Source organism: Schistocerca gregaria, unplaced genomic scaffold (genome assembly GCF_023897955.1).
Source record: "Schistocerca gregaria isolate iqSchGreg1 unplaced genomic scaffold, iqSchGreg1.2 ptg000378l, whole genome shotgun sequence".
In the NCBI taxonomy this organism is placed as follows: Eukaryota; Metazoa; Arthropoda; class Insecta; order Orthoptera; family Acrididae; genus Schistocerca; species Schistocerca gregaria.
This window is the reverse complement of record NW_026061824.1, coordinates 12,833,375-12,855,251: the sequence shown is the minus strand read 5'-3', so window position 1 is coordinate 12,855,251 and position 21,877 is coordinate 12,833,375.

The window sequence follows — 21,877 nt, the reverse complement described above, 5'->3', positions numbered from 1 at the left end:
GTCCGTTTTCGTCATTTGTTATTGAATCGACTTAAAGCCAGATCGTCTCATTGGCCGCTCTTCTGTCTGAAACGGTTACATTTATCGTCTGCAAAGCAATGTCGCGTGCTGCGGTATGCGGAGACACTAAAAGCACCATAGTAGAACACAGAAGAAGCTTCTAAGTTGAAGCAATAGCCAGTAAGAAGTAGTACAATTCAAGTTTTCGTTGTCGATTATTCACATTTTAGCCGGCTTTGGTAGCTTGGACATTACCTAGGACCTTAAGATTTTGCATGAATGGAGGACCTGCAGCCGCGTTGCACGGGAGAATGTGAAAAATGTTCATATGTAGTAAAAACCTGAGAAATCCGTCTGTTTTCGTCATTTGTTATCATGTCGACTTAGAGCCAGATCGTCACATTGGCCTCTCTTCTCTCTGAAACGGTTACATTTATCGTGTGCAAAGCTATGTCGCGTGCTGCGGTATGCGGAGACACTATAAGCACCATAGTAGTACACAGAAGAAGCTTCTAAGTTGAACCAATAGCCAGTAAGAAGTAGTACAATTCAAGTTTTAAATGTCCATTATTCACTTTTTAGCCGGCTTTGGTGGCTTGGACATGACCTAGGACCTTAAGGTTTTGCATGAAAGGAGGACTAGCAGCCGCGTTGCACGGGAGAATGTGAAAAGTGTTCATATGTAGTAAAAACCTGAGAAATCCGTCCGTTTTCGTCATTTGTTATCGAATCGACTTAAAGCCAGATCGTCAAATTGGCCGCTTTTCTCTCTGAGACGGTTACATTTATCGTCTGCAAAGCAATGTCGCGTGCTGCGGTATGCGGAGACTCTAAAAGCACCATAGTAGAACACAGAAGAAGCTTCTAAGTTGAAGTAATAGCCAGTAAGAAGTAGTACAATTCAAGTTTTAGTTGTCCATTATTCACTTTTTAGCCGGCTTTGGTGGCTTGGACATGGCCTAGGACCTTAAGATTTTGCTTGAAAGGAGGACTAGCAGGCACGTTCCACGGGAGAATGTGAAAAGTGTTCATATGTAGTAAAAACCTGAGAAATTCGTCCGTTTTCGTCATTTGTTATCGAATCGACTTAAAGCCAGATCGTCACATTGGCCGCTCTTCTGTCTGAAACGGTTAAATTTATCGTCTGCAAAACTATGTCGCGCGCTGCGGTATGCGGAGACACTAAAAGCACCATAGTAGAACACAGAGGAAGCTTCTAAGTTGAAGCAATAGCCAGTAAGAAGTAGTACAATTCAAGTTTTTTTGTCGATTACTCACTTTGTAGCCGGCTTTGGTGGCTTGGACATGACATAGGACCTTAAGATTTTGCATGAAAGGAGGACTAGCAGCCGCGTTGCCGGGAGAATGTGAAAAGTGTTCATATGTAGTAAAAACCTGAGAAATCCGTCCGTTTTCGTCATTTGTTATCATGTCGACTTAGAGCCAGATCGTCACATTGGCCTCTCTTCTCTCTGAAACGGTTACATTTATCGTCTGCAAAGCAATGCCGCGTGCTGCGGTATGCGGAGACACTAAAAACACCATAGTAGAACACAGAAGAAGCTTCTAAGTTGAACCAATAGCCAGTAAGAAGTAGTACAATTCAAGTTTTAAATGTCCATTATTCACTTTTTAGCCGGCCTTGGTGGCTTGGACATGACCTAGGACCTTAAGGTTTTGCATGAAAGGAGGACTAGCAGCCGCGTTGCACGGGAGAATGTGAAAACTGTTCATATGTAGTAAAAACCTGAGAAATCCGTCCGTTTTCGTCATTTGTTATCGAATCGACTTAAAGCCAGATCGTCCCATTGGCCGCTTTTCTCTCTGAGACGGTTACATTTATCGTCTGCAAAGCTATGTCGCGTGCTGCGGTATGCGGAGACACTAAAAGCACCATAGTAGAACACAGAAGATGCTTCTAAGTTGAAGTAATAGCCAGTAAGAAAGTAGTACAATTCCAGTTTTAGTTGTCGATTATTCACTTTTTACCCGGCTTTGGTGGCTTGGACATGACCTAGGACCTTAAGAGTTTGCATGAAAGGAGGACTTGCAGCCGCGTTGCACGGGAGAATGTGAAAACTGTTCATATGTAGTAAAATCCTGAGAAATCCGTCAGTTTTCGTCATTTGTTATTAAATCGACTTAAAGCCAGATCGTCTCATTGGCCGCTCTTCTGTCTGAAACGGTTACATTTATCGCCTGCAAAGCAATGTCGCGTGCTGCGGTATGCGGAGACACTAAAAGCACCATAGTATAACACAGAAGAAGCTTCTAAGTTGAAGTAATAGCCAGTAAGAAGTAGTACAATTCAGGTTTTAGTTGTCCATTATTCACTTTTTAGCCGGCTTTGGTGGCTTGGACATGACCTAGGACCTTAAGATTTTGCATGAAAGGAGGACTAGCAGCCACGTTCCACGGGAGAATGTGAAAAGTGTTCATATGTAGTAAAAACCTGAGAAATTCGTCCGTTTTCGTCATTTGTTATCGAATCGACTTAAAGCCAGATCGTCACATTGGCCGCTCTTCTGTCTGAAACGGTTAAATTTATCGTCTGCAAAACTATGTCGCGCGCTGCGGTATGCGGAGACACTAAAAGAACCATAGTAGAACACAGAGGAAGCTTCTAAGTTGAAGTAATAGCCAGTAAGAAGTAGTACAATTCAAAATTTAGTTGTCGATTATTCACTTTTTAGCCGGCTTTGGTGGCTTGGACATGACGTAGGACCTTAAGATTTTGCATGAAAGGAGGACTTGCAGCCGCGTTGCACGGGAGAATGTGAAAAGTGTTCATATGTAGTAAAAACCTGAGAAATCCGTCCGTTTTCGTCATTTGTTATTGAATCGACTTAAAGCCAGATCGTCACATTGGCCGCTCTTCAGTCTGAAACGGTTACATTTATCGTCTGCAAAGCTATGTCGCGTGCTGCGGTATGCAGAGACACTAAAAGCACCATAGTAGAACACAGGAGAAGCTTCTAAGTTGAAGCAATAGCCAGTAAGAAGTAGTACAATTCAAGTTTTTTTGTCGATTACTCACTTTTTAGCCGGCTTTGGTGGCTTGGACATGACATAGGACCTTAAGATTTTGCATGAAAGGAGGACTAGCAGCCGCGTTGCACGGGAAAATGTGAAAAGTGTTCATATGTATTAAAAACCTGAGAAATCCGTCTGTTTTCGTCATTTGTTATCATGTCGACTTAGAGCCAGATCGTCACATTGGCCTCTCTTCTGTCTGAAACGGTTACATTTATCGTCTGAAAAGCTATGTCGCGTGCTGCGGTATGCGGAGACACTATAAGCACCATAGTAGTACACAGAAGAAGCTTCTAAGTTGAAGCAATAGCCAGTAAGAAGTAGTACAATTCAAGTTTTTTTGTCGATTACTCACTTTTTAGCCGGCTTTGGTGGCTTGGACATGACCTAGGACCTTAAGGTTTTGCATGAAAGGAGGACTAGCAGACGCGTTGCACGGGAGAATGTGAAAAGTGTTCATATGTAGTAAAAACCTGAGAAATCCGTCCGTTTTCGTCATTTGTTATCGAATCGACTTAAAGCCAGATCGTCCCATTGGCCGCTTTTCTCTCTGAGACGGTTACATTTATCGTCTGCAAAGCTATGTCGCGTGCTGCGGTATGCGGAGACACTAAAAGCACCATAGCAGAACACAGAAGAAGCTTCTAAGTTGAAGTAATAGCCAGTAAGAAGTAGTACAATTCCAGTTTTAGTTGTCGATTATTCACTTTTTACCCGGCTTTGGTGGCTTGGACATGACCTTGGACCTTAAGAGTTTGCATGAAAGGAGGACTTGCAGCCGCGTTGCACGGGAGAATGTGAAAAGTGTTCATATGTAGTAAAATCCTGAGAAATCCGTCCGTTTTCGTCATTTGTTATTGAATCGACTTAAAGCCAGATCGTCTCATTGGCCGCTCTTCTGTCTGAAACGGTTACATTTATCGTCTGCAAAGCAATGTCGCGTGCTGCGGTATGCGGAGACACTAAAAGCACCATAGTAGAACACAGAAGACGCTTCTAAGCTGAAGTAATAGCCAGTAAGAAGTAGTACAATTCAAGTTTTAGTTGTCCATTATTCACTTTTTAGCCGGCTTTGGTGGCTTGGACATGACCTAGGACCTTAAGATTGTGCATGAAAGGAGGACTAGCAGCCACGTTCCACGGTAGAATGTGCAAAGTGTTCATATGTAGTAAAAACCTGAGAAATTCGTCCGTTTTCGTCATTTGTTATCGAATCGACTTAAAGCCAGATCGTCCCATTGGCCGCTCTTCTGTCTGAAACGGTTAAATTTATCGTCTGCAAAACTGTGTCGCGCGCTGCGGTATGCGGAGACACTAAAAGCACCATAGTAGAACACAGAGGAAGCTTCTAAGTTGAAGTAATAGCCAGTAAGAAGTAGTACAATTCAAAATTTAGTTGTCGATAATTCACTTTTTAGCCGGCTTTGGTGGCTTGGACATGACCTAGGACCTTAAGATTTTGCAGAAAGGAGCGCTTGCAGCCTCGTTGCATGGGAAAATGTGAAAAGTGTTCATATGTAGTAAAAACCTGAGAAATCCGTCCGTTTTCGTCATTTGTTATCGAATCGACTTAAAGCCAGATCGTCAGTTTGGCCGCTCTTCTGTCTGAAACGGTTACATTTATCGTCTGCAAAGGTATGTCGCGTGCTGCGGTATGCGGAGACACTAAAAGCACCATAGTAGATCACAGAAGAAGCTTCTAAGTTGAAGCAATAGCCAGTAAGAAGTATTACAATTCAAGTTTTAGTTGTCCATTATTCACGTTTTAGCCGGCTTTGGTGGCTTGGACATGACCTAGGACCTTAAGATTTTGCATGAAAGGAGGACTTGCAGCCTCGTTGCACGGGAGAATGTGAAAAGTGTTCATATGTAGAAAAAACCTGAGAAATCCGTCCGTTCTCGTCATTTGTTATCGAATCGGCTTAAAGCCACATCGTCACATTGGCCGGTCTTCTCTCTGAAACCGTTGTACTTTTCGTCTGCAAAGCTATGTCGCGTGCTGCGGTATGCGGAGACACTAAAAGCACCATAGTAGAACACAGAAGATGCTTCTAAGTTGAAGCAATAGCCAGTAAGAAGCAGTCCAATTCAAGTTTTAATTATCGATTATTGATTTTTAGCCGGCTTTGGTGCCCTGGTTATGAGGTGGAACCTTAAGATTTAGCATGAAAGGAGTACTAGCAGCCGCGTTGCACGGGAGAATGTGAAAAGGGTTCATATGTACTAAAAAGCTGAGAAATCCGTCCGTTTTCGTCATTTGTTATCGAATCGACTTAAAGCCAGATCGTCACATTGGCCGCTTTTCTCTCTGAGACGGTTACATTTATCGTCTGCAAAACTATGTCGCGCGCTGCGGTATGCGGAGACACTAAAAGCACCATAGTAGAACACAGAGGAAGCTTCTAAGTTGAAGCAATAGCCAGTAAGAAGTAGTACAATTCAAGTTTTTTTGTCGATTACTCACTTTGTAGCCGGCTTTGGTGGCTTGGACATGACATAGGACCTTAAGATTTTGCATGAAAGGAGGACTAGCAGCCGCGTTGCCGGGAGAATGTGAAAAGTGTTCATATGTAGTAAAAACCTGAGAAATCCGTCCGTTTTCGTCATTTGTTATCATGTCGACTTAGAGCCAGATCGTCACATTGGCCTCTCTTCTCTCTGAAACGGTTACATTTATCGTCTGCAAAGCAATGCCGCGTGCTGCGGTATGCGGAGACACTAAAAACACCATAGTAGAACACAGAAGAAGCTTCTAAGTTGAACCAATAGCCAGTAAGAAGTAGTACAATTCAAGTTTTAAATGTCCATTATTCACTTTTTAGCCGGCCTTGGTGGCTTGGACATGACCTAGGACCTTAAGGTTTTGCATGAAAGGAGGACTAGCAGCCGCGTTGCACGGGAGAATGTGAAAACTGTTCATATGTAGTAAAAACCTGAGAAATCCGTCCGTTTTCGTCATTTGTTATCGAATCGACTTAAAGCCAGATCGTCCCATTGGCCGCTTTTCTCTCTGAGACGGTTACATTTATCGTCTGCAAAGCTATGTCGCGTGCTGCGGTATGCGGAGACACTAAAAGCACCATAGTAGAACACAGAAGATGCTTCTAAGTTGAAGTAATAGCCAGTAAGAAAGTAGTACAATTCCAGTTTTAGTTGTCGATTATTCACTTTTTACCCGGCTTTGGTGGCTTGGACATGACCTAGGACCTTAAGAGTTTGCATGAAAGGAGGACTTGCAGCCGCGTTGCACGGGAGAATGTGAAAACTGTTCATATGTAGTAAAATCCTGAGAAATCCGTCAGTTTTCGTCATTTGTTATTAAATCGACTTAAAGCCAGATCGTCTCATTGGCCGCTCTTCTGTCTGAAACGGTTACATTTATCGCCTGCAAAGCAATGTCGCGTGCTGCGGTATGCGGAGACACTAAAAGCACCATAGTATAACACAGAAGAAGCTTCTAAGTTGAAGTAATAGCCAGTAAGAAGTAGTACAATTCAGGTTTTAGTTGTCCATTATTCACTTTTTAGCCGGCTTTGGTGGCTTGGACATGACCTAGGACCTTAAGATTTTGCATGAAAGGAGGACTAGCAGCCACGTTCCACGGGAGAATGTGAAAAGTGTTCATATGTAGTAAAAACCTGAGAAATTCGTCCGTTTTCGTCATTTGTTATCGAATCGACTTAAAGCCAGATCGTCACATTGGCCGCTCTTCTGTCTGAAACGGTTAAATTTATCGTCTGCAAAACTATGTCGCGCGCTGCGGTATGCGGAGACACTAAAAGAACCATAGTAGAACACAGAGGAAGCTTCTAAGTTGAAGTAATAGCCAGTAAGAAGTAGTACAATTCAAAATTTAGTTGTCGATTATTCACTTTTTAGCCGGCTTTGGTGGCTTGGACATGACGTAGGACCTTAAGATTTTGCATGAAAGGAGGACTTGCAGCCGCGTTGCACGGGAGAATGTGAAAAGTGTTCATATGTAGTAAAAACCTGAGAAATCCGTCCGTTTTCGTCATTTGTTATTGAATCGACTTAAAGCCAGATCGTCACATTGGCCGCTCTTCAGTCTGAAACGGTTACATTTATCGTCTGCAAAGCTATGTCGCGTGCTGCGGTATGCAGAGACACTAAAAGCACCATAGTAGAACACAGGAGAAGCTTCTAAGTTGAAGCAATAGCCAGTAAGAAGTAGTACAATTCAAGTTTTTTTGTCGATTACTCACTTTTTAGCCGGCTTTGGTGGCTTGGACATGACATAGGACCTTAAGATTTTGCATGAAAGGAGGACTAGCAGCCGCGTTGCACGGGAAAATGTGAAAAGTGTTCATATGTATTAAAAACCTGAGAAATCCGTCTGTTTTCGTCATTTGTTATCATGTCGACTTAGAGCCAGATCGTCACATTGGCCTCTCTTCTGTCTGAAACGGTTACATTTATCGTCTGAAAAGCTATGTCGCGTGCTGCGGTATGCGGAGACACTATAAGCACCATAGTAGTACACAGAAGAAGCTTCTAAGTTGAAGCAATAGCCAGTAAGAAGTAGTACAATTCAAGTTTTTTTGTCGATTACTCACTTTTTAGCCGGCTTTGGTGGCTTGGACATGACCTAGGACCTTAAGGTTTTGCATGAAAGGAGGACTAGCAGACGCGTTGCACGGGAGAATGTGAAAAGTGTTCATATGTAGTAAAAACCTGAGAAATCCGTCCGTTTTCGTCATTTGTTATCGAATCGACTTAAAGCCAGATCGTCCCATTGGCCGCTTTTCTCTCTGAGACGGTTACATTTATCGTCTGCAAAGCTATGTCGCGTGCTGCGGTATGCGGAGACACTAAAAGCACCATAGCAGAACACAGAAGAAGCTTCTAAGTTGAAGTAATAGCCAGTAAGAAGTAGTACAATTCCAGTTTTAGTTGTCGATTATTCACTTTTTACCCGGCTTTGGTGGCTTGGACATGACCTTGGACCTTAAGAGTTTGCATGAAAGGAGGACTTGCAGCCGCGTTGCACGGGAGAATGTGAAAAGTGTTCATATGTAGTAAAATCCTGAGAAATCCGTCCGTTTTCGTCATTTGTTATTGAATCGACTTAAAGCCAGATCGTCTCATTGGCCGCTCTTCTGTCTGAAACGGTTACATTTATCGTCTGCAAAGCAATGTCGCGTGCTGCGGTATGCGGAGACACTAAAAGCACCATAGTAGAACACAGAAGACGCTTCTAAGCTGAAGTAATAGCCAGTAAGAAGTAGTACAATTCAAGTTTTAGTTGTCCATTATTCACTTTTTAGCCGGCTTTGGTGGCTTGGACATGACCTAGGACCTTAAGATTGTGCATGAAAGGAGGACTAGCAGCCACGTTCCACGGTAGAATGTGCAAAGTGTTCATATGTAGTAAAAACCTGAGAAATTCGTCCGTTTTCGTCATTTGTTATCGAATCGACTTAAAGCCAGATCGTCCCATTGGCCGCTCTTCTGTCTGAAACGGTTAAATTTATCGTCTGCAAAACTGTGTCGCGCGCTGCGGTATGCGGAGACACTAAAAGCACCATAGTAGAACACAGAGGAAGCTTCTAAGTTGAAGTAATAGCCAGTAAGAAGTAGTACAATTCAAAATTTAGTTGTCGATAATTCACTTTTTAGCCGGCTTTGGTGGCTTGGACATGACCTAGGACCTTAAGATTTTGCAGAAAGGAGCGCTTGCAGCCTCGTTGCATGGGAAAATGTGAAAAGTGTTCATATGTAGTAAAAACCTGAGAAATCCGTCCGTTTTCGTCATTTGTTATCGAATCGACTTAAAGCCAGATCGTCAGTTTGGCCGCTCTTCTGTCTGAAACGGTTACATTTATCGTCTGCAAAGGTATGTCGCGTGCTGCGGTATGCGGAGACACTAAAAGCACCATAGTAGATCACAGAAGAAGCTTCTAAGTTGAAGCAATAGCCAGTAAGAAGTATTACAATTCAAGTTTTAGTTGTCCATTATTCACGTTTTAGCCGGCTTTGGTGGCTTGGACATGACCTAGGACCTTAAGATTTTGCATGAAAGGAGGACTTGCAGCCTCGTTGCACGGGAGAATGTGAAAAGTGTTCATATGTAGAAAAAACCTGAGAAATCCGTCCGTTCTCGTCATTTGTTATCGAATCGGCTTAAAGCCACATCGTCACATTGGCCGGTCTTCTCTCTGAAACCGTTGTACTTTTCGTCTGCAAAGCTATGTCGCGTGCTGCGGTATGCGGAGACACTAAAAGCACCATAGTAGAACACAGAAGATGCTTCTAAGTTGAAGCAATAGCCAGTAAGAAGCAGTCCAATTCAAGTTTTAATTATCGATTATTGATTTTTAGCCGGCTTTGGTGCCCTGGTTATGAGGTGGAACCTTAAGATTTAGCATGAAAGGAGTACTAGCAGCCGCGTTGCACGGGAGAATGTGAAAAGGGTTCATATGTACTAAAAAGCTGAGAAATCCGTCCGTTTTCGTCATTTGTTATCGAATCGACTTAAAGCCAGATCGTCACATTGGCCGCTTTTCTCTCTGAGACGGTTACATTTATCGTCTGCAAAGCTATGTCGCGTGCTGCGGTATGCTAAGACACTAAAAGCACCATAGTAGATTACAGAAGAAGCTTCTAAGTTGAAGCAATAGCCAGTAAGAAAGAGTTCATTTCAAGCTTTGGTTATCGATTATTGATTTTTAGCCGGCTTTGGCGCCTTGGACATGAGATGGATCCTTACGATTTTGCATGAAAGGAGTACTAGCAGCCGCGTTGCACGGGAGAAAGTGAAAAGTGTTCATATGTAGTAAAAACCTGAGAAATCCGTCCGTTCTTGTCATTAGTTATCGAATAGACTTAAAGCCAGATCGTCACATTGGCCACTTTTCTCTCTGAGACGGTTACATTTATCGTCTGCAAAGCTATGTCGCGTGCTGCGGTATGCGGAGACACTAAAAGCACCATAGTAGAACACAGACGAAGCATCTAAGTTGAAGCAATAGCCAGTAAGAAGTAGTACATTTCAAGTTTTCGTTGTCGAGTATTCACTTTTTAGCCGGCTTTGGTGGCTTGGACATTACCTAGGACTTTAAGATTTTGCATGAAAGGAGGACTTGCAGCCGCGTTGCACGGGAGAATGTGAAAAGTGTTCATATGTAGTAAAAACCTGAGATATCCGTCTGTTTTCGTCATTTGTTATTGAATCGACTTAAAGCCAGATCGTCACATTGGCCGCTTTTCTCTCTGAGACGGTTACATTTATCGTCTGCAAAGCTATGTCGCGTGCTGGGGTATGCGGAGACACTAAAAGCACCATAGTAGAACACAGAAGAAGCTTCTAAGTTGAAGCAATAGCCAGTAAGAAGTAGTACAATTCAAGATTTCGTTGTCGATTATTCACTTTTTAGCCGGCTTTGGTGGCTTGGACATTACCTAGGACCTTAAGATTTTGCATGAAAGGAGGACCTGCAGCCGCGTTGCACGGGAGAATGTGAAAAGTGTTCATATGTTGTAAAAACCTGAGAAATCCGTCCGTTCTCGTCATTTGTTATCGAATCGGCTTAAAGCCACATCGTCACATTGGCCGCTCTTCTCTCTGAAACCGTTGTACTTATCGTCTGCAAAGCTATGTCGCGTGCTGCGGTATGCGGAGACACAAAAAGCACCATAGTAGAACACAGAAGATGCTTCTAAGTTGAAGCAATAGCCAGTAAGAAGCAGTCCAATTCAAGTTTTGGTTATCGATTATTGATTTTTAACCGGCTTTGGTGCCCTGGTTTTGAGGTGGAACCTTAAGATTTAGCATGAAAGGAGTACTAGCAGCCGCGTTGCACGGGAGAATGTGAAAAGGGTTCATATGTAGTAAAAAGCTGAGAAATCCGTCCGTTTTCGTCATTTGTTATCGAATCGACTTAAAGCCAGATCGTCACATTGGCCGCTTTTCTCTCTGAGACGGTTACATTTATCGTCTGCAAAGCTATGTCGCGTGCTGCGGTATGCTAAGACACTAAAAGCACCATAGTAGATTACAGAAGAAGCTTCTAAGTTGAAGCAATAGCCAGTAAGAAAGAGTTCATTTCAAGCTTTGGTTATCGATTATTGATTTTTAGCCGGCTTTGGCGCCTTGGACATGAGATGGATCCTTACGATTTTGCATGAAAGGAGTACTAGCAGCCGCGTTGCACGGGAGAATGTGAAAAGTGTTCATATGTCGTAAAAACCTGAGAAATCCGTCTGTTTACATAATTTGTTATCGAATCGACTTAAAGCCAGATCGTCACATTGGCCGCTTTTCTCTCTGAGACGGTTACATTTATCGTCTGCAAAGCTATGTCGCGTGCTGCGGTATGCGGAGACACTAAAAGTACCATAGTAGACCACAGAAGAAACTTCTAAGTTGAAGCAATAGCCAGTAAGAAGTATTACAATTCAAGTTTCAGTTGTCCATTATTCACTTTTTAGCCGGCTTTGGTGGCTTGGACATGGCCTAGGACCTTAAGATTTTGCATGAAAGGAGTACTAGTAGCCGCGTTGCACGGGAGAATGTGAAAAGTGTTCATATGTAATAAAAACCTGAGAAATCCGTCTGTTTACATCATTTGTTATCGAATCGACTTAAAGCCACATCGTCACATTGGCCGCTCTTCTGACTGAAACGGTTACATTTATCGTCTGCAAAGCAATGTCGCGTGCTGCGGTATACGGAGACACAAAATGCACCATAGTAGAACACAGAAGAAGCTTCTAAGTTGAAGCAATAGCCAGTAAGAAGTAGTACAATTCAAGTTTTCGTTGTCGAGTATTCACTTTTTAGCCGGATTTGGTGGCTTGGACATTACCTAGGACCTTAAGATTTTGCATGAAAGGAGGACTTGCAGCCGCGTTGCACGGGAGAATGTGAAAAGTGTTCATATGTAGTAAAAACCTGAGAAATCCGTCTGTTTTCGTCATTTGTTATCGAATCGACTTAAAGCCAGAACGTCACATTGGCCGCTTTTCTCTCTGAGACGGTTACATTTATCGTCTGCAAAGCTATGTCGCGTGCTGGGGTATGCGGAGACACTAAAAGCTCCGTAGTAGAACACAGAAGAAGCTTCTATGTTGAAGTAATAGCCAGTAAGAAGTAGTACAATTCAAGTTTTAGCTGTCGATTATTTACTTTTTAGCCGGCTTTGGTGGCTTGGACATGACCTAGGACCTTAAGATTTTGCATGAAAGGAGGACTTGCAGCCGCGTTGCACGGGAGAATGTGAAAACTGTTCATATGTAGTAAATTCCTGAGAAATCCGTCCGTTTTCGTCATTTGTTATTGAATCGACTTAAAGCCAGATCGTCTCATTGGCCGCTCTTCTGTCTGAAACGGTTACATTTATCGTCTGCAAAGCAATGTCGCGTGCTGCGGTATGCGGAGACACTAAAAGCACCATAGTAGAACACAGAAGAAGCTTCTAAGTTGAAGCAATAGCCAGTAAGAAGTAGTACAATTCAAGATTTCGTTGTCGATTATTCACTTTTAGCCGGCTTTGGTGGCTTGGACCTGACCTAGGACATTAAGATTTAGCATGAAAGGAGTACTAGCAGCCGCGTTGCACGGGAGAATGTGAAAAGGGTTCATATGTAGTAAAAAGCTGAGAAATCCGTCCGTTTTCGTCATTTGTTATCGAATCGACTTAAAGCCAGTTCGTCACATTGGCCGCTTTTCTCTCTGAGACGGTTACATTTATCGTCTGCAAAGCTATGTCGCGTGCTGCGGTATGCGGAGACACTATAAGCACCATAGTAGAACACAGAAGAAACTTCTAAGTTGAAGCAATAGCCAGTAAGAAGTAGTACAATTCAAGTTTTCGTTGTCGATTATTCACTTTTTAGCCGGCTTTGGTGGCTTGGACATTACCTAGGACCTTAAGATTTTGCATGAAAGGAGGACCTGCAGCCGCGTTGCACGGAAGAATGTGAAAAGTGTTCATATGTTGTAAAAACCTGAGAAATCCGTCCGTTCTCGTCATTTGTTATCGAATCGGCTTAAAGCCACATCGTCACATTGGCCGCTCTTCTCTCTGAAACCGTTGTACTTTTCGTCTGCAAAGCTATGTCGCGTGCTGCGGTATGCGGAGACACTAAAAGCACCATAGTAGAACACAGAAGATGCTTCTAAGTTGAAGCAATAGCCAGTAAGAAGCAGTCCAATTCAAGTTTTAATTATCGATTATTGATTTTTAGCCGGCTTTCGTGCCCTGGTTATGAGGTGGAACCTTAAGATTTAGCATGAAAGGAGTACTAGCAGCCGCGTTGCACGGGAGAATGTGAAAAGGGTTCATATGTACAAAAAAGCTGAGAAATCCGTCCGTTTTCGTCATTTGTTATCGAATCGACTTAAAGCCAGATCGTCACATTGGCCGCTTTTCTCTCTGAGACGGTTACATTTATCGTCTGCAAAGCTATGTCGCGTGCTGCGGTATGCTAAGACACTAAAAGCACCATAGTAGATTACAGAAGAAGCTTCTAAGTTGAAGCAATAGCCAGTAAGAAAGAGTTCATTTCAAGCTTTGGTTATCGATTATTGATTTTTAGCCGGCTTTGGCGCCTTGGACATGAGATGGATCCTTACGATTTTGCATGAAAGGAGTACTAGCAGCCGCGTTGCACGGGAGAATGTGAAAAGTGTTCATATGTCGTAAAAACCTGAGAAATCCGTCTGTTTACATAATTTGTTATCGAATCGACTTAAAGCCAGATCGTCACATTGGCCGCTTTTCTCTCTGAGACGGTTACATTTATCGTCTGCAAAGCTATGTCGCGTGCTGCGGTATGCGTAGACACTAAAAGTACCATAGTAGACCACAGAAGAATCTTCTAAGTTGAAGCAATAGCCAGGAAGAAGTATTACAATTCAAGTTTCAGTTGTCCATTATTCACTTTTTAGCCGGCTTTGGTGGCTTGGACATGACCTAGGACCTTAAGATTTTGCATGAAAGGAGTACTAGCAGCCGCGTTGCACGGGAGAATGTGAAAAGTGTTCATATGTAATAAAAACCTGAGAAATCCGTCTGTTTACATCATTTGTTATCGAATCGACTTAAAGCCACATCGTCACATTGGCCGCTCTTCTGACTGAAACGGTTACATTTATCGTCTGCAAAGCAATGTCGCGTGCTGCGGTATACGGAGACACAAAAAGCACCATAGTAGAACACAGAAGAAGCTTCTAAGTTGAAGCAATAGCCAGTAAGAAGTAGTACAATTCAAGTTTTCGTTGTCGAGTATTCACTTTTTAGCCGGATTTGGTGGCTTGGACATTACCTAGGACCTTAAGATTTTGCATGAAAGGAGGACTTGCAGCCGCGTTGCACGGGAGAATGTGAAAAGTGTTCATATGTAGTAAAAACCTGAGAAATCCGTCTGTTTTCGTCATTTGTTATCGAATCGACTTAAAGCCAGATCGTCACATTGGCCGCTTTTCTCTCTGAGACGGTTACATTTATCGTCTGCAAAGCTATGTCGCGTGCTGGGGTATGCGGAGACACTAAAAGCACCCTAGTAGAACACAGAAGAAGCTTCTATGTTGAAGTAATAGCCAGTAAGAAGTAGTACAATTCAAGTTTTAGTTGTCGATGATTCACTTTTTAGCCGGCTTTGGTGGCTTGGACATGACCTAGGACCTTAAAATTTTGCATGAAAGGAGGACTAACAGCCGCGTTGCACGGGGGAATGTGAAAAGTGTTCATATGTAGTAAAAACCTGAGAAATAAGTCCGTTTTCGTCATTTGTTATCGAATCGACTTAAAGCCAGATAGCCACATTGGCCGCTTTTCTCTCGGAGTCGGTTACATTTATCGTCTGCAAAGCTATGTCGCGTGCTGCGGTATGCTGAGACACTAAAAGCACCATAGTAGAACACAGAAGAAGCTTCTAAGTTGAAGTAATAGCCATTAAGAAGTAGTACAATTCTAGTTTTAGTTGTCCATTATTCACTTTGTAGCCGGCTTTGGTGGCTTGGACATGACCTAGGACCTTAAGATTTTGCATGAAAGGAGGACTAGCAGCCACGTTCCACGGGAGAATGTGAAAAGTGTTCATTTGTAGTAAAAACCTGAGAAATTCGTCCGTTTTCGTCATTTGTTATCGAATCGACTTAAAGCCAGATCGTCACATTGGCCGCTCTTCTGTCTGAAACGGTTAAATTTATCGTCTGCAAAAGTATGTCGCGCGCTGCGGTATGCGGAGATACTAAAAGCACCATAGTAGAACACAGAGGAAGCTTCTAAGTTGAAGTAATAGCCAGTAAGAAGTAGTACAATTCAAAATTTAGTTGTCGATTATTTACTTTTTAGCCGGCTTTGGTGGCTTGGACATGACCTAGGACCTTAAGATTTTGCATGAGAGGAGGACTTGCAGCCGCGTTGCACGGGAGAATGTGAAAACTGTTCATATGTAGTAAATTCCTGAGAAATCCGTCCGTTTTCGTCATTTGTTATTGAATCGACTTAAAGCCAGATCGTCTCATTGGCCGCTCTTCTGTCTGATACGGTTACATTTATCGTCTGCAAAGCACTGTCGCGTGCTGCGGTATGCGGAGACACTAAAAGCACCATAGTAAAACACATGAGAAGCTTCTAAGTTGAAGCAATAGCCAGTAAGAAGTAGTACAATTCAAGTTTTTTTGTCGATTACCACTTTTTAGCCGGCTTTGGTGGCTTGGACATGACCTAGGACCTTAAGATTTTGCAAGAAAGGAGGACTAGCAGCCGCGTTGCCGGGAGAATGTGAAAAGTGTTCATATGTAGTAAAAACCTGAGAAATCCGTCTGTTTTCGTCATTTGTTATCATGTCGACTTAGAGCCAGATCGTCACATTGGCCTCTCTTCTCTCTGAAACGGTTACATCTATCGTCTGCAAAGCTATGTCGCGTGCTGCGGTATGCGAAGACACTAAAAGCACCATAGTAGAACACAGAAGAAGCTTCTAGGTTGAACCAATAGCCAGTAAGAAGTAGTACAATTCAAGTTTTAAATGTCCATTATTCACTTTTTAGCCGGCTTTGGTGGCTTGGACATGACCTAGGACCTTAAGGTTTTGCATGAAAGGAGGACTAGCAGCCGCGTTGCCCGGGAGAATGTGAAAAGTGTTCGTATGTAGTAAAAACCTGAGAAATCCGTCCGTTTTCGTCATTTGTTATCGAATCGACTTAAAGCCAGATCGTCCCATTGGCCGCTTTTCTCTCTGAGACGGTTACATCTATCGTCTGCAAAGCTATGTCGCGTGCTGCGGTATGCGAAGACACTAAAAGCACCATAGTAGAACACAGAAGAAGCTTCTAAGTTGAATCTATAGCCAGTAAGAAGTAGTACAATTCCAGTTTTAGTTGTCGATTATTCACTTTTTACCCGGCTTTGGTGGCTTGGACATGACCTAGGACCTTAAGATTTTGCATGAAAGGAGGACTTGCAGCCGCGTTGCACGGGAGAATGTGAAAACTGTTCATATGTAGCAAATTCCTGAGAAATACGTCCGTTTTCGTCATTTGTTATTGAATCGACTTAAAGCCAGATCGTCTCATTGGCCGCTCTTCTGTCTGAAACGGTTACATTTATCGTCTGCAAAGCAATGTCGCGTGCTGCGGTATGCGGAGACACTAAAAGCACCATAGTAGAACACAGAAGAAGCTTCTAAGTTGAAGCAATAGCCAGTAAGAAGTAGTACAATTCAAGTTTTCGTTGTAGATTATTCACTTTTAGCCGGCTTTGGTGGCTTGGACATTACCTAGGACCTTAAGATTTTGCATGAAAGGAGGACCTGCAGCCGCGTTGCACGGGAGAATGTGAAAAGTGTTCATATGTTGTAAAAACCTGAGAAATCCGTCCGTTTTCGTCATTTGTTATCGAATCGGCTTAAAGCCACATCGTCACATTGGCCGCTCTTCTGTCTGAAACGGTTACATTTATCGTCTGCAAAGCTATGTCGCGTGCTGCGGTATGCGGAGACACTAAAAGCATCATAGTAGGACACAGATGAAACTTATAAGTTGATGTAATAGCCAGTAAGAAGTAGTACAATTCAAGTTTTAGTTATCGATTATTGACTTTTTAGCTGGCTTTGGTGCCTTGGACATGAGCTAAGACCTTAACATTTTGCATGAAAGGAGGCCTAGCAGCCGAAGTGCACGGGAGAATGTGAAATGTGTTCATATGTAGTAAAAACCTGAGAAATCCGTCCCTTTTCGTCATTTATTATCGAATCGACTTAAAGCCAGATCGTCACATTTGGCCGCTTTTCTCTCTGAGACGGTTACATTTATCGTCTGCAAAGCTATGTTGCGTGCTGCGGTATGCGGAGACACTAAAAGCACCGTAGTAGAACACAGAAGAAGCTTCTAAGTTGAAGTAATAGAAAGTAAGAAGTAGTACAATTCAAGTTTTAGTTGTCGATTATTCACTTTTTAGCCGGCTTTGGTGGCTTGGACATGACCTAGGACCTTAAGATTTTGCATGAAAGGAGGACTAGCAGCCGCGTTGCACGGGAGAATGTGAAAAGTGTTCTTATGTAGTAAAAACCTGAGAAATCCGTCCGTTTTCGTCGTTTGTTATCGAATCGACTTAAAGCCAGATCGTCACATTGGCCACTTTTCTCTCTGAGACGGTTACATTTATCGTGTGCAAAGCTATGTCGCGTGCTGCGGTATGCGGAGACACTAAAAGCACCATAGTAGAACACAGAAGAAGTTTCTAAGTTGAAGCAATAGCCAGTAAGAAACAGTCCAATTCAAGTTTTGGTTATCGATTATTGATTTTTAGCCGGTTTTGGTGCCCTGGTTATGAGGTGGAACCTTACGATTTTGCATGAAAGGAGGACTAGCAGCCGCGTTGCACGGGAGAATGTGAAAAGTGTTCATATGTCGTAAAAACCTCAGAAATCCGTTCGTTTTCGTCATTTGTTGTCGAATCGACTTAAAGCCAGATCGTCACAATTGCCGCTTTTCTCTCTGAGACGGTTACATTTATCGTCTGCAAAGCTATGTCGCGTGCTGCGGTATGCGGAGACACTAAAAGTACCATAGTAGACCACAGAAGAAGCTTCTAAGTTGAAGCAATAGCCAGTAAGAAGTAGTACAATTCAAGTTGTAGTTGTCGATTATTCACTTTTTAGCCGGCTTTATTGGCTTGTACATGACCTAGGACCTTAAGATTTTGCATGAAAGGAGGACTAGCAGCCTCGTTGCACGGGAGAATGTGAAAAGTGTTCATATGTAGTAAAAACCTGAGAAATCCGTCCGTTTTCGTCATTTGTTATCGAATCGACTTAAAGCCAGATCGTCACATTGGCCGCTTTTCTCTCTGAGACGGTTACATTTATCGTCTGCAAAGCTATGTCGCGTGCTGCGGTATGCGGAGACACTAAAAGCACCATAGTAGAACACAGAAGAAGCTTCTAAGTTGAATCTATAGCCAGTTAGAAGTAGTACAATTCAAGTTTTAGTTGTCCATTATTCACTTTTTAGCCGGCTTTGGTGGCTTGGACATGACCTAGGACCTTAAGATTCTGCATGAAAGGAGGACTTGCAGCCGCGTTGCACGGGAGAAAGTGAAAAGTGTTCATATGTAGTAAAAACCTGAGAAATAAGTCCGTTTTCGTCATTTCTTATTGAATCGACTCAAAGCCAGATCGACACATGGGCCGCTCTTCTGTCTGAAACGGTTACATTTATCGTCTGCAAAGCTATGTCGCGTGCTGCGGTATGCGGAGACACTAAAAGCACCATAGTAGAACACAGGAGAAGCCTCTAAGTTTGTAGCAATAGCCAGTAAGAAGTAGTACAATTCAAGTTTTTTTGTCGATTACTCACTTTTTAGCCGGCTTTGGTGGCTTGGACATGACCGAGGACCTTAAGATTTTGCATGAAAGGAGAACTAGCAGCCGCGTTGCCGGGAGAATGTGAAAAGTGTTCATATGTAGTAAAAACCTGAGAAATCCGTCTGTTTTCGTCATTTGTTATCATGTCGACTTAGAGCCAGATCGTCACATTGGCCTCTCTTCTCTCTGAAACGCTTACATTTATCGTCTGAAAAGCTATGTCGCGTGCTGCGGTATGCGGAGACACTATAAGCACCATAGTAGTACACAGAAGAAGCTTCTAAGTTGAACCAGTAGCCAGTAAGAAGTAGTACAATTCAAGTTGTAGTTGTCGATTATTCACTTTTTAGCCGGCTTTATTGGCTTGTACATGACCTAGGACCTTAAGATTTTGCATGAAAGGAGGACTAGCAGCCTCGTTGCACGGGAGAATGTGAAAAGTGTTCATATGTAGTAAAAACCTGAGAAATCCGTCCGTTTTCGTCATTTGTTATCGAATCGACTTAAAGCCAGATCGTCACATTGGCCGCTTTTCTCTCTGAGACGGTTACATTTATCGTCTGCAAAGCTAAGTCGCGTGCTGCGGTATGCGGAGACACTAAAAGCACCATAGTAGAACACAGAAGAAACTTCTAAGTTGAATCTATAGCCAGTTAGAAGTAGTACAATTCAAGTTTTAGTTGTCGATTATTCACTTTTTAGCCGGCTTTGGTGGCTTGGACATGACCTAGGACCTTAAGATTTTGCATGAAAGGAGGACTTGCAGCCGCGTTGCACGGGAGAAAGTGAAAAGTGTTCATATGTAGTAAAAACCTGAGAAATAAGTCCGTTTTCGTCATTTCTTATTGAATCGACTTAAAGCCAGATCGACACATGGGCCGCTCTTCTGTCTGAAACGGTTACATTTATCGTCTGCAAAGCTATGTCGCGTGCTGCGGTATGCGGAGACACTAAAAGCATCATAGTAGGACACAGATGAAACTTATAAGTTGATGTAATAGCCAGTAAGAAGTAGTACAATTAAAGTTTTAGTTATCGATTATTGACTTTTTAGCTGGCTTTGGTGCCTTGGACATGAGCTAAGACCTTAACATTTTGCATGAAAGGAGGCCTAGCAGCCGAAGTGCACGGGAGAATGTGAAAAGTGTTCTTATGTAGTAAAAACCTGAGAAATCCGTCCGTTTTCGTCGTTTGTTATCGAATCGACTTAAAGCCAGATCGTCACATTGGCCACTTTTCTCTCTGAGACGGTTACATTTATCGTGTGCAAAGCTATCTCGCGTGCTGCGGTATGCGGAGACACTAAAAGCACCATAGTAGAACACAGAAGAAGCTTCTAAGTTGAAGCAATAGCCAGTAAGAAACAGTCCAATTCAAGTTTTGGTTATCGATTATTGATTTTTAGCCGGCTTTGGTGCCCTGGTTATGAGGTGGAACCTTACGATTTTGCATGAAAGGAGGACTAGCAGCCGCGTTGCACGGGAGAATGTGAAAAGTGTTCATATGTCGTAAAAACCTCAGAAATCCGTTCGTTTTCGTCATTTGTTGTCGAATCGACTTAAAGCCAGATCGTCACATTGGCCGCTTTTCTCTCTGAGACGGTTACATTTATCGTCTGCAAAGCTATGTTGCGTGCTGCGGTATGCGGAGACACTAAAAGCACCGTAGTAGAACACAGAAGAAGCTTCTAAGTTGAAGTAATAGCCAGTAAGAAGTAGTACAATTCAAGTTTTAGTTGTCGATTATTCACTTTTGAGCCGGCTTTGGTGGCTTGGACATCACCTAGGACCTTAAGATTTTGCATGAAAGGAGGACTAGCAGCCGCGTTGCACGGGAGAAAGTGAAAAGTGTTCATATGTAGTAAAAACCTGAGAAATCCGTCCGTTTTTGTCATTAGTTATCGAATCGACTTAAAGCCAGATCGTCACATTGGCCACTTTTCTCTCTGAGACGGTTACATTTATCGTCTGCAAAGCTATGTCGCGTGCTGCGGTATGCGGAGACACTAAAAGCACCATAGTAGAACACAGACGAAGCATCTAAGTTGAAGCAATAGCCAGTAAGAAGTAGTACAATTCAAGTTTTCGTTGTCGAGTATTCACTTTTTAGCCGGCTTTGGTGGCTTGGACATTACCTAGGACTTTAAGATTTTGCATGAAAGGAGGACTTGCAGCCGCGTTGCACGGGAGAATGTGAAAAGTGTTCATATGTAGTAAAAACCTGAGAAATCCGTCTGTTTTCGTCATTTGTTATCGAATCGACTTAAAGCCAGATCGTCACATTGGCCGCTTTTCTCTCTGAGACGGTTACATTTATCGTCTGCAAAGCTATGTCGCGTACTGGGTTTGCGGAGACACTGAAAGCACCGTAGTAGAACACAGAAGAAGCTTCTATGTTGAAGTAATAGCCAGTAAGAAGTAGTACAATTCAAGTTTTAGCTGTCGATTATTCACTTTTTAGCCGGCTTTGGTGGCTTGGACATGACCTAGGACCTTAAAATTTTGCATGAAAGGAGGACTAACAGCCGCGTTGCACGGAAGAATGTGAAAAGTGTTCATTTGTAGTAAAAACCTGAGAAATTCGTCCGTTTTCGTCATTTGTTATCGAATCGACTTAAAGCCAGATCGTCACATTGGCCGCTCTTCTGTCTGAAACGGTTAAATTTATCGTCTGCAAAACTATGTCGCGCGCTGCGGTATGCGGAGATACTAAAAGCACCATAGTAGAACACAGAGGAAGCTTCTAAGTTGAAGTAATAGCCAGTAAGAAGTAGTACAATTCAAAATTTAGTTGTCGATTATTTACTTTTTAGCCGGCTTTGGTGGCTTGGACATGACCTAGGACCTTAAGATTTTGCATGAAAGGAGGACTTGCAGCCGCGTTGCACGGGAGAATGTGAAAACTGTTCATATGTAGTAAATTCCTGAGAAATCCGTCCGTTTTCGTCATTTGTTATTGAATCGACTTAAAGCCAGATCGTCTCATTGGCCGCTCTTCTGTCTGAAACGGT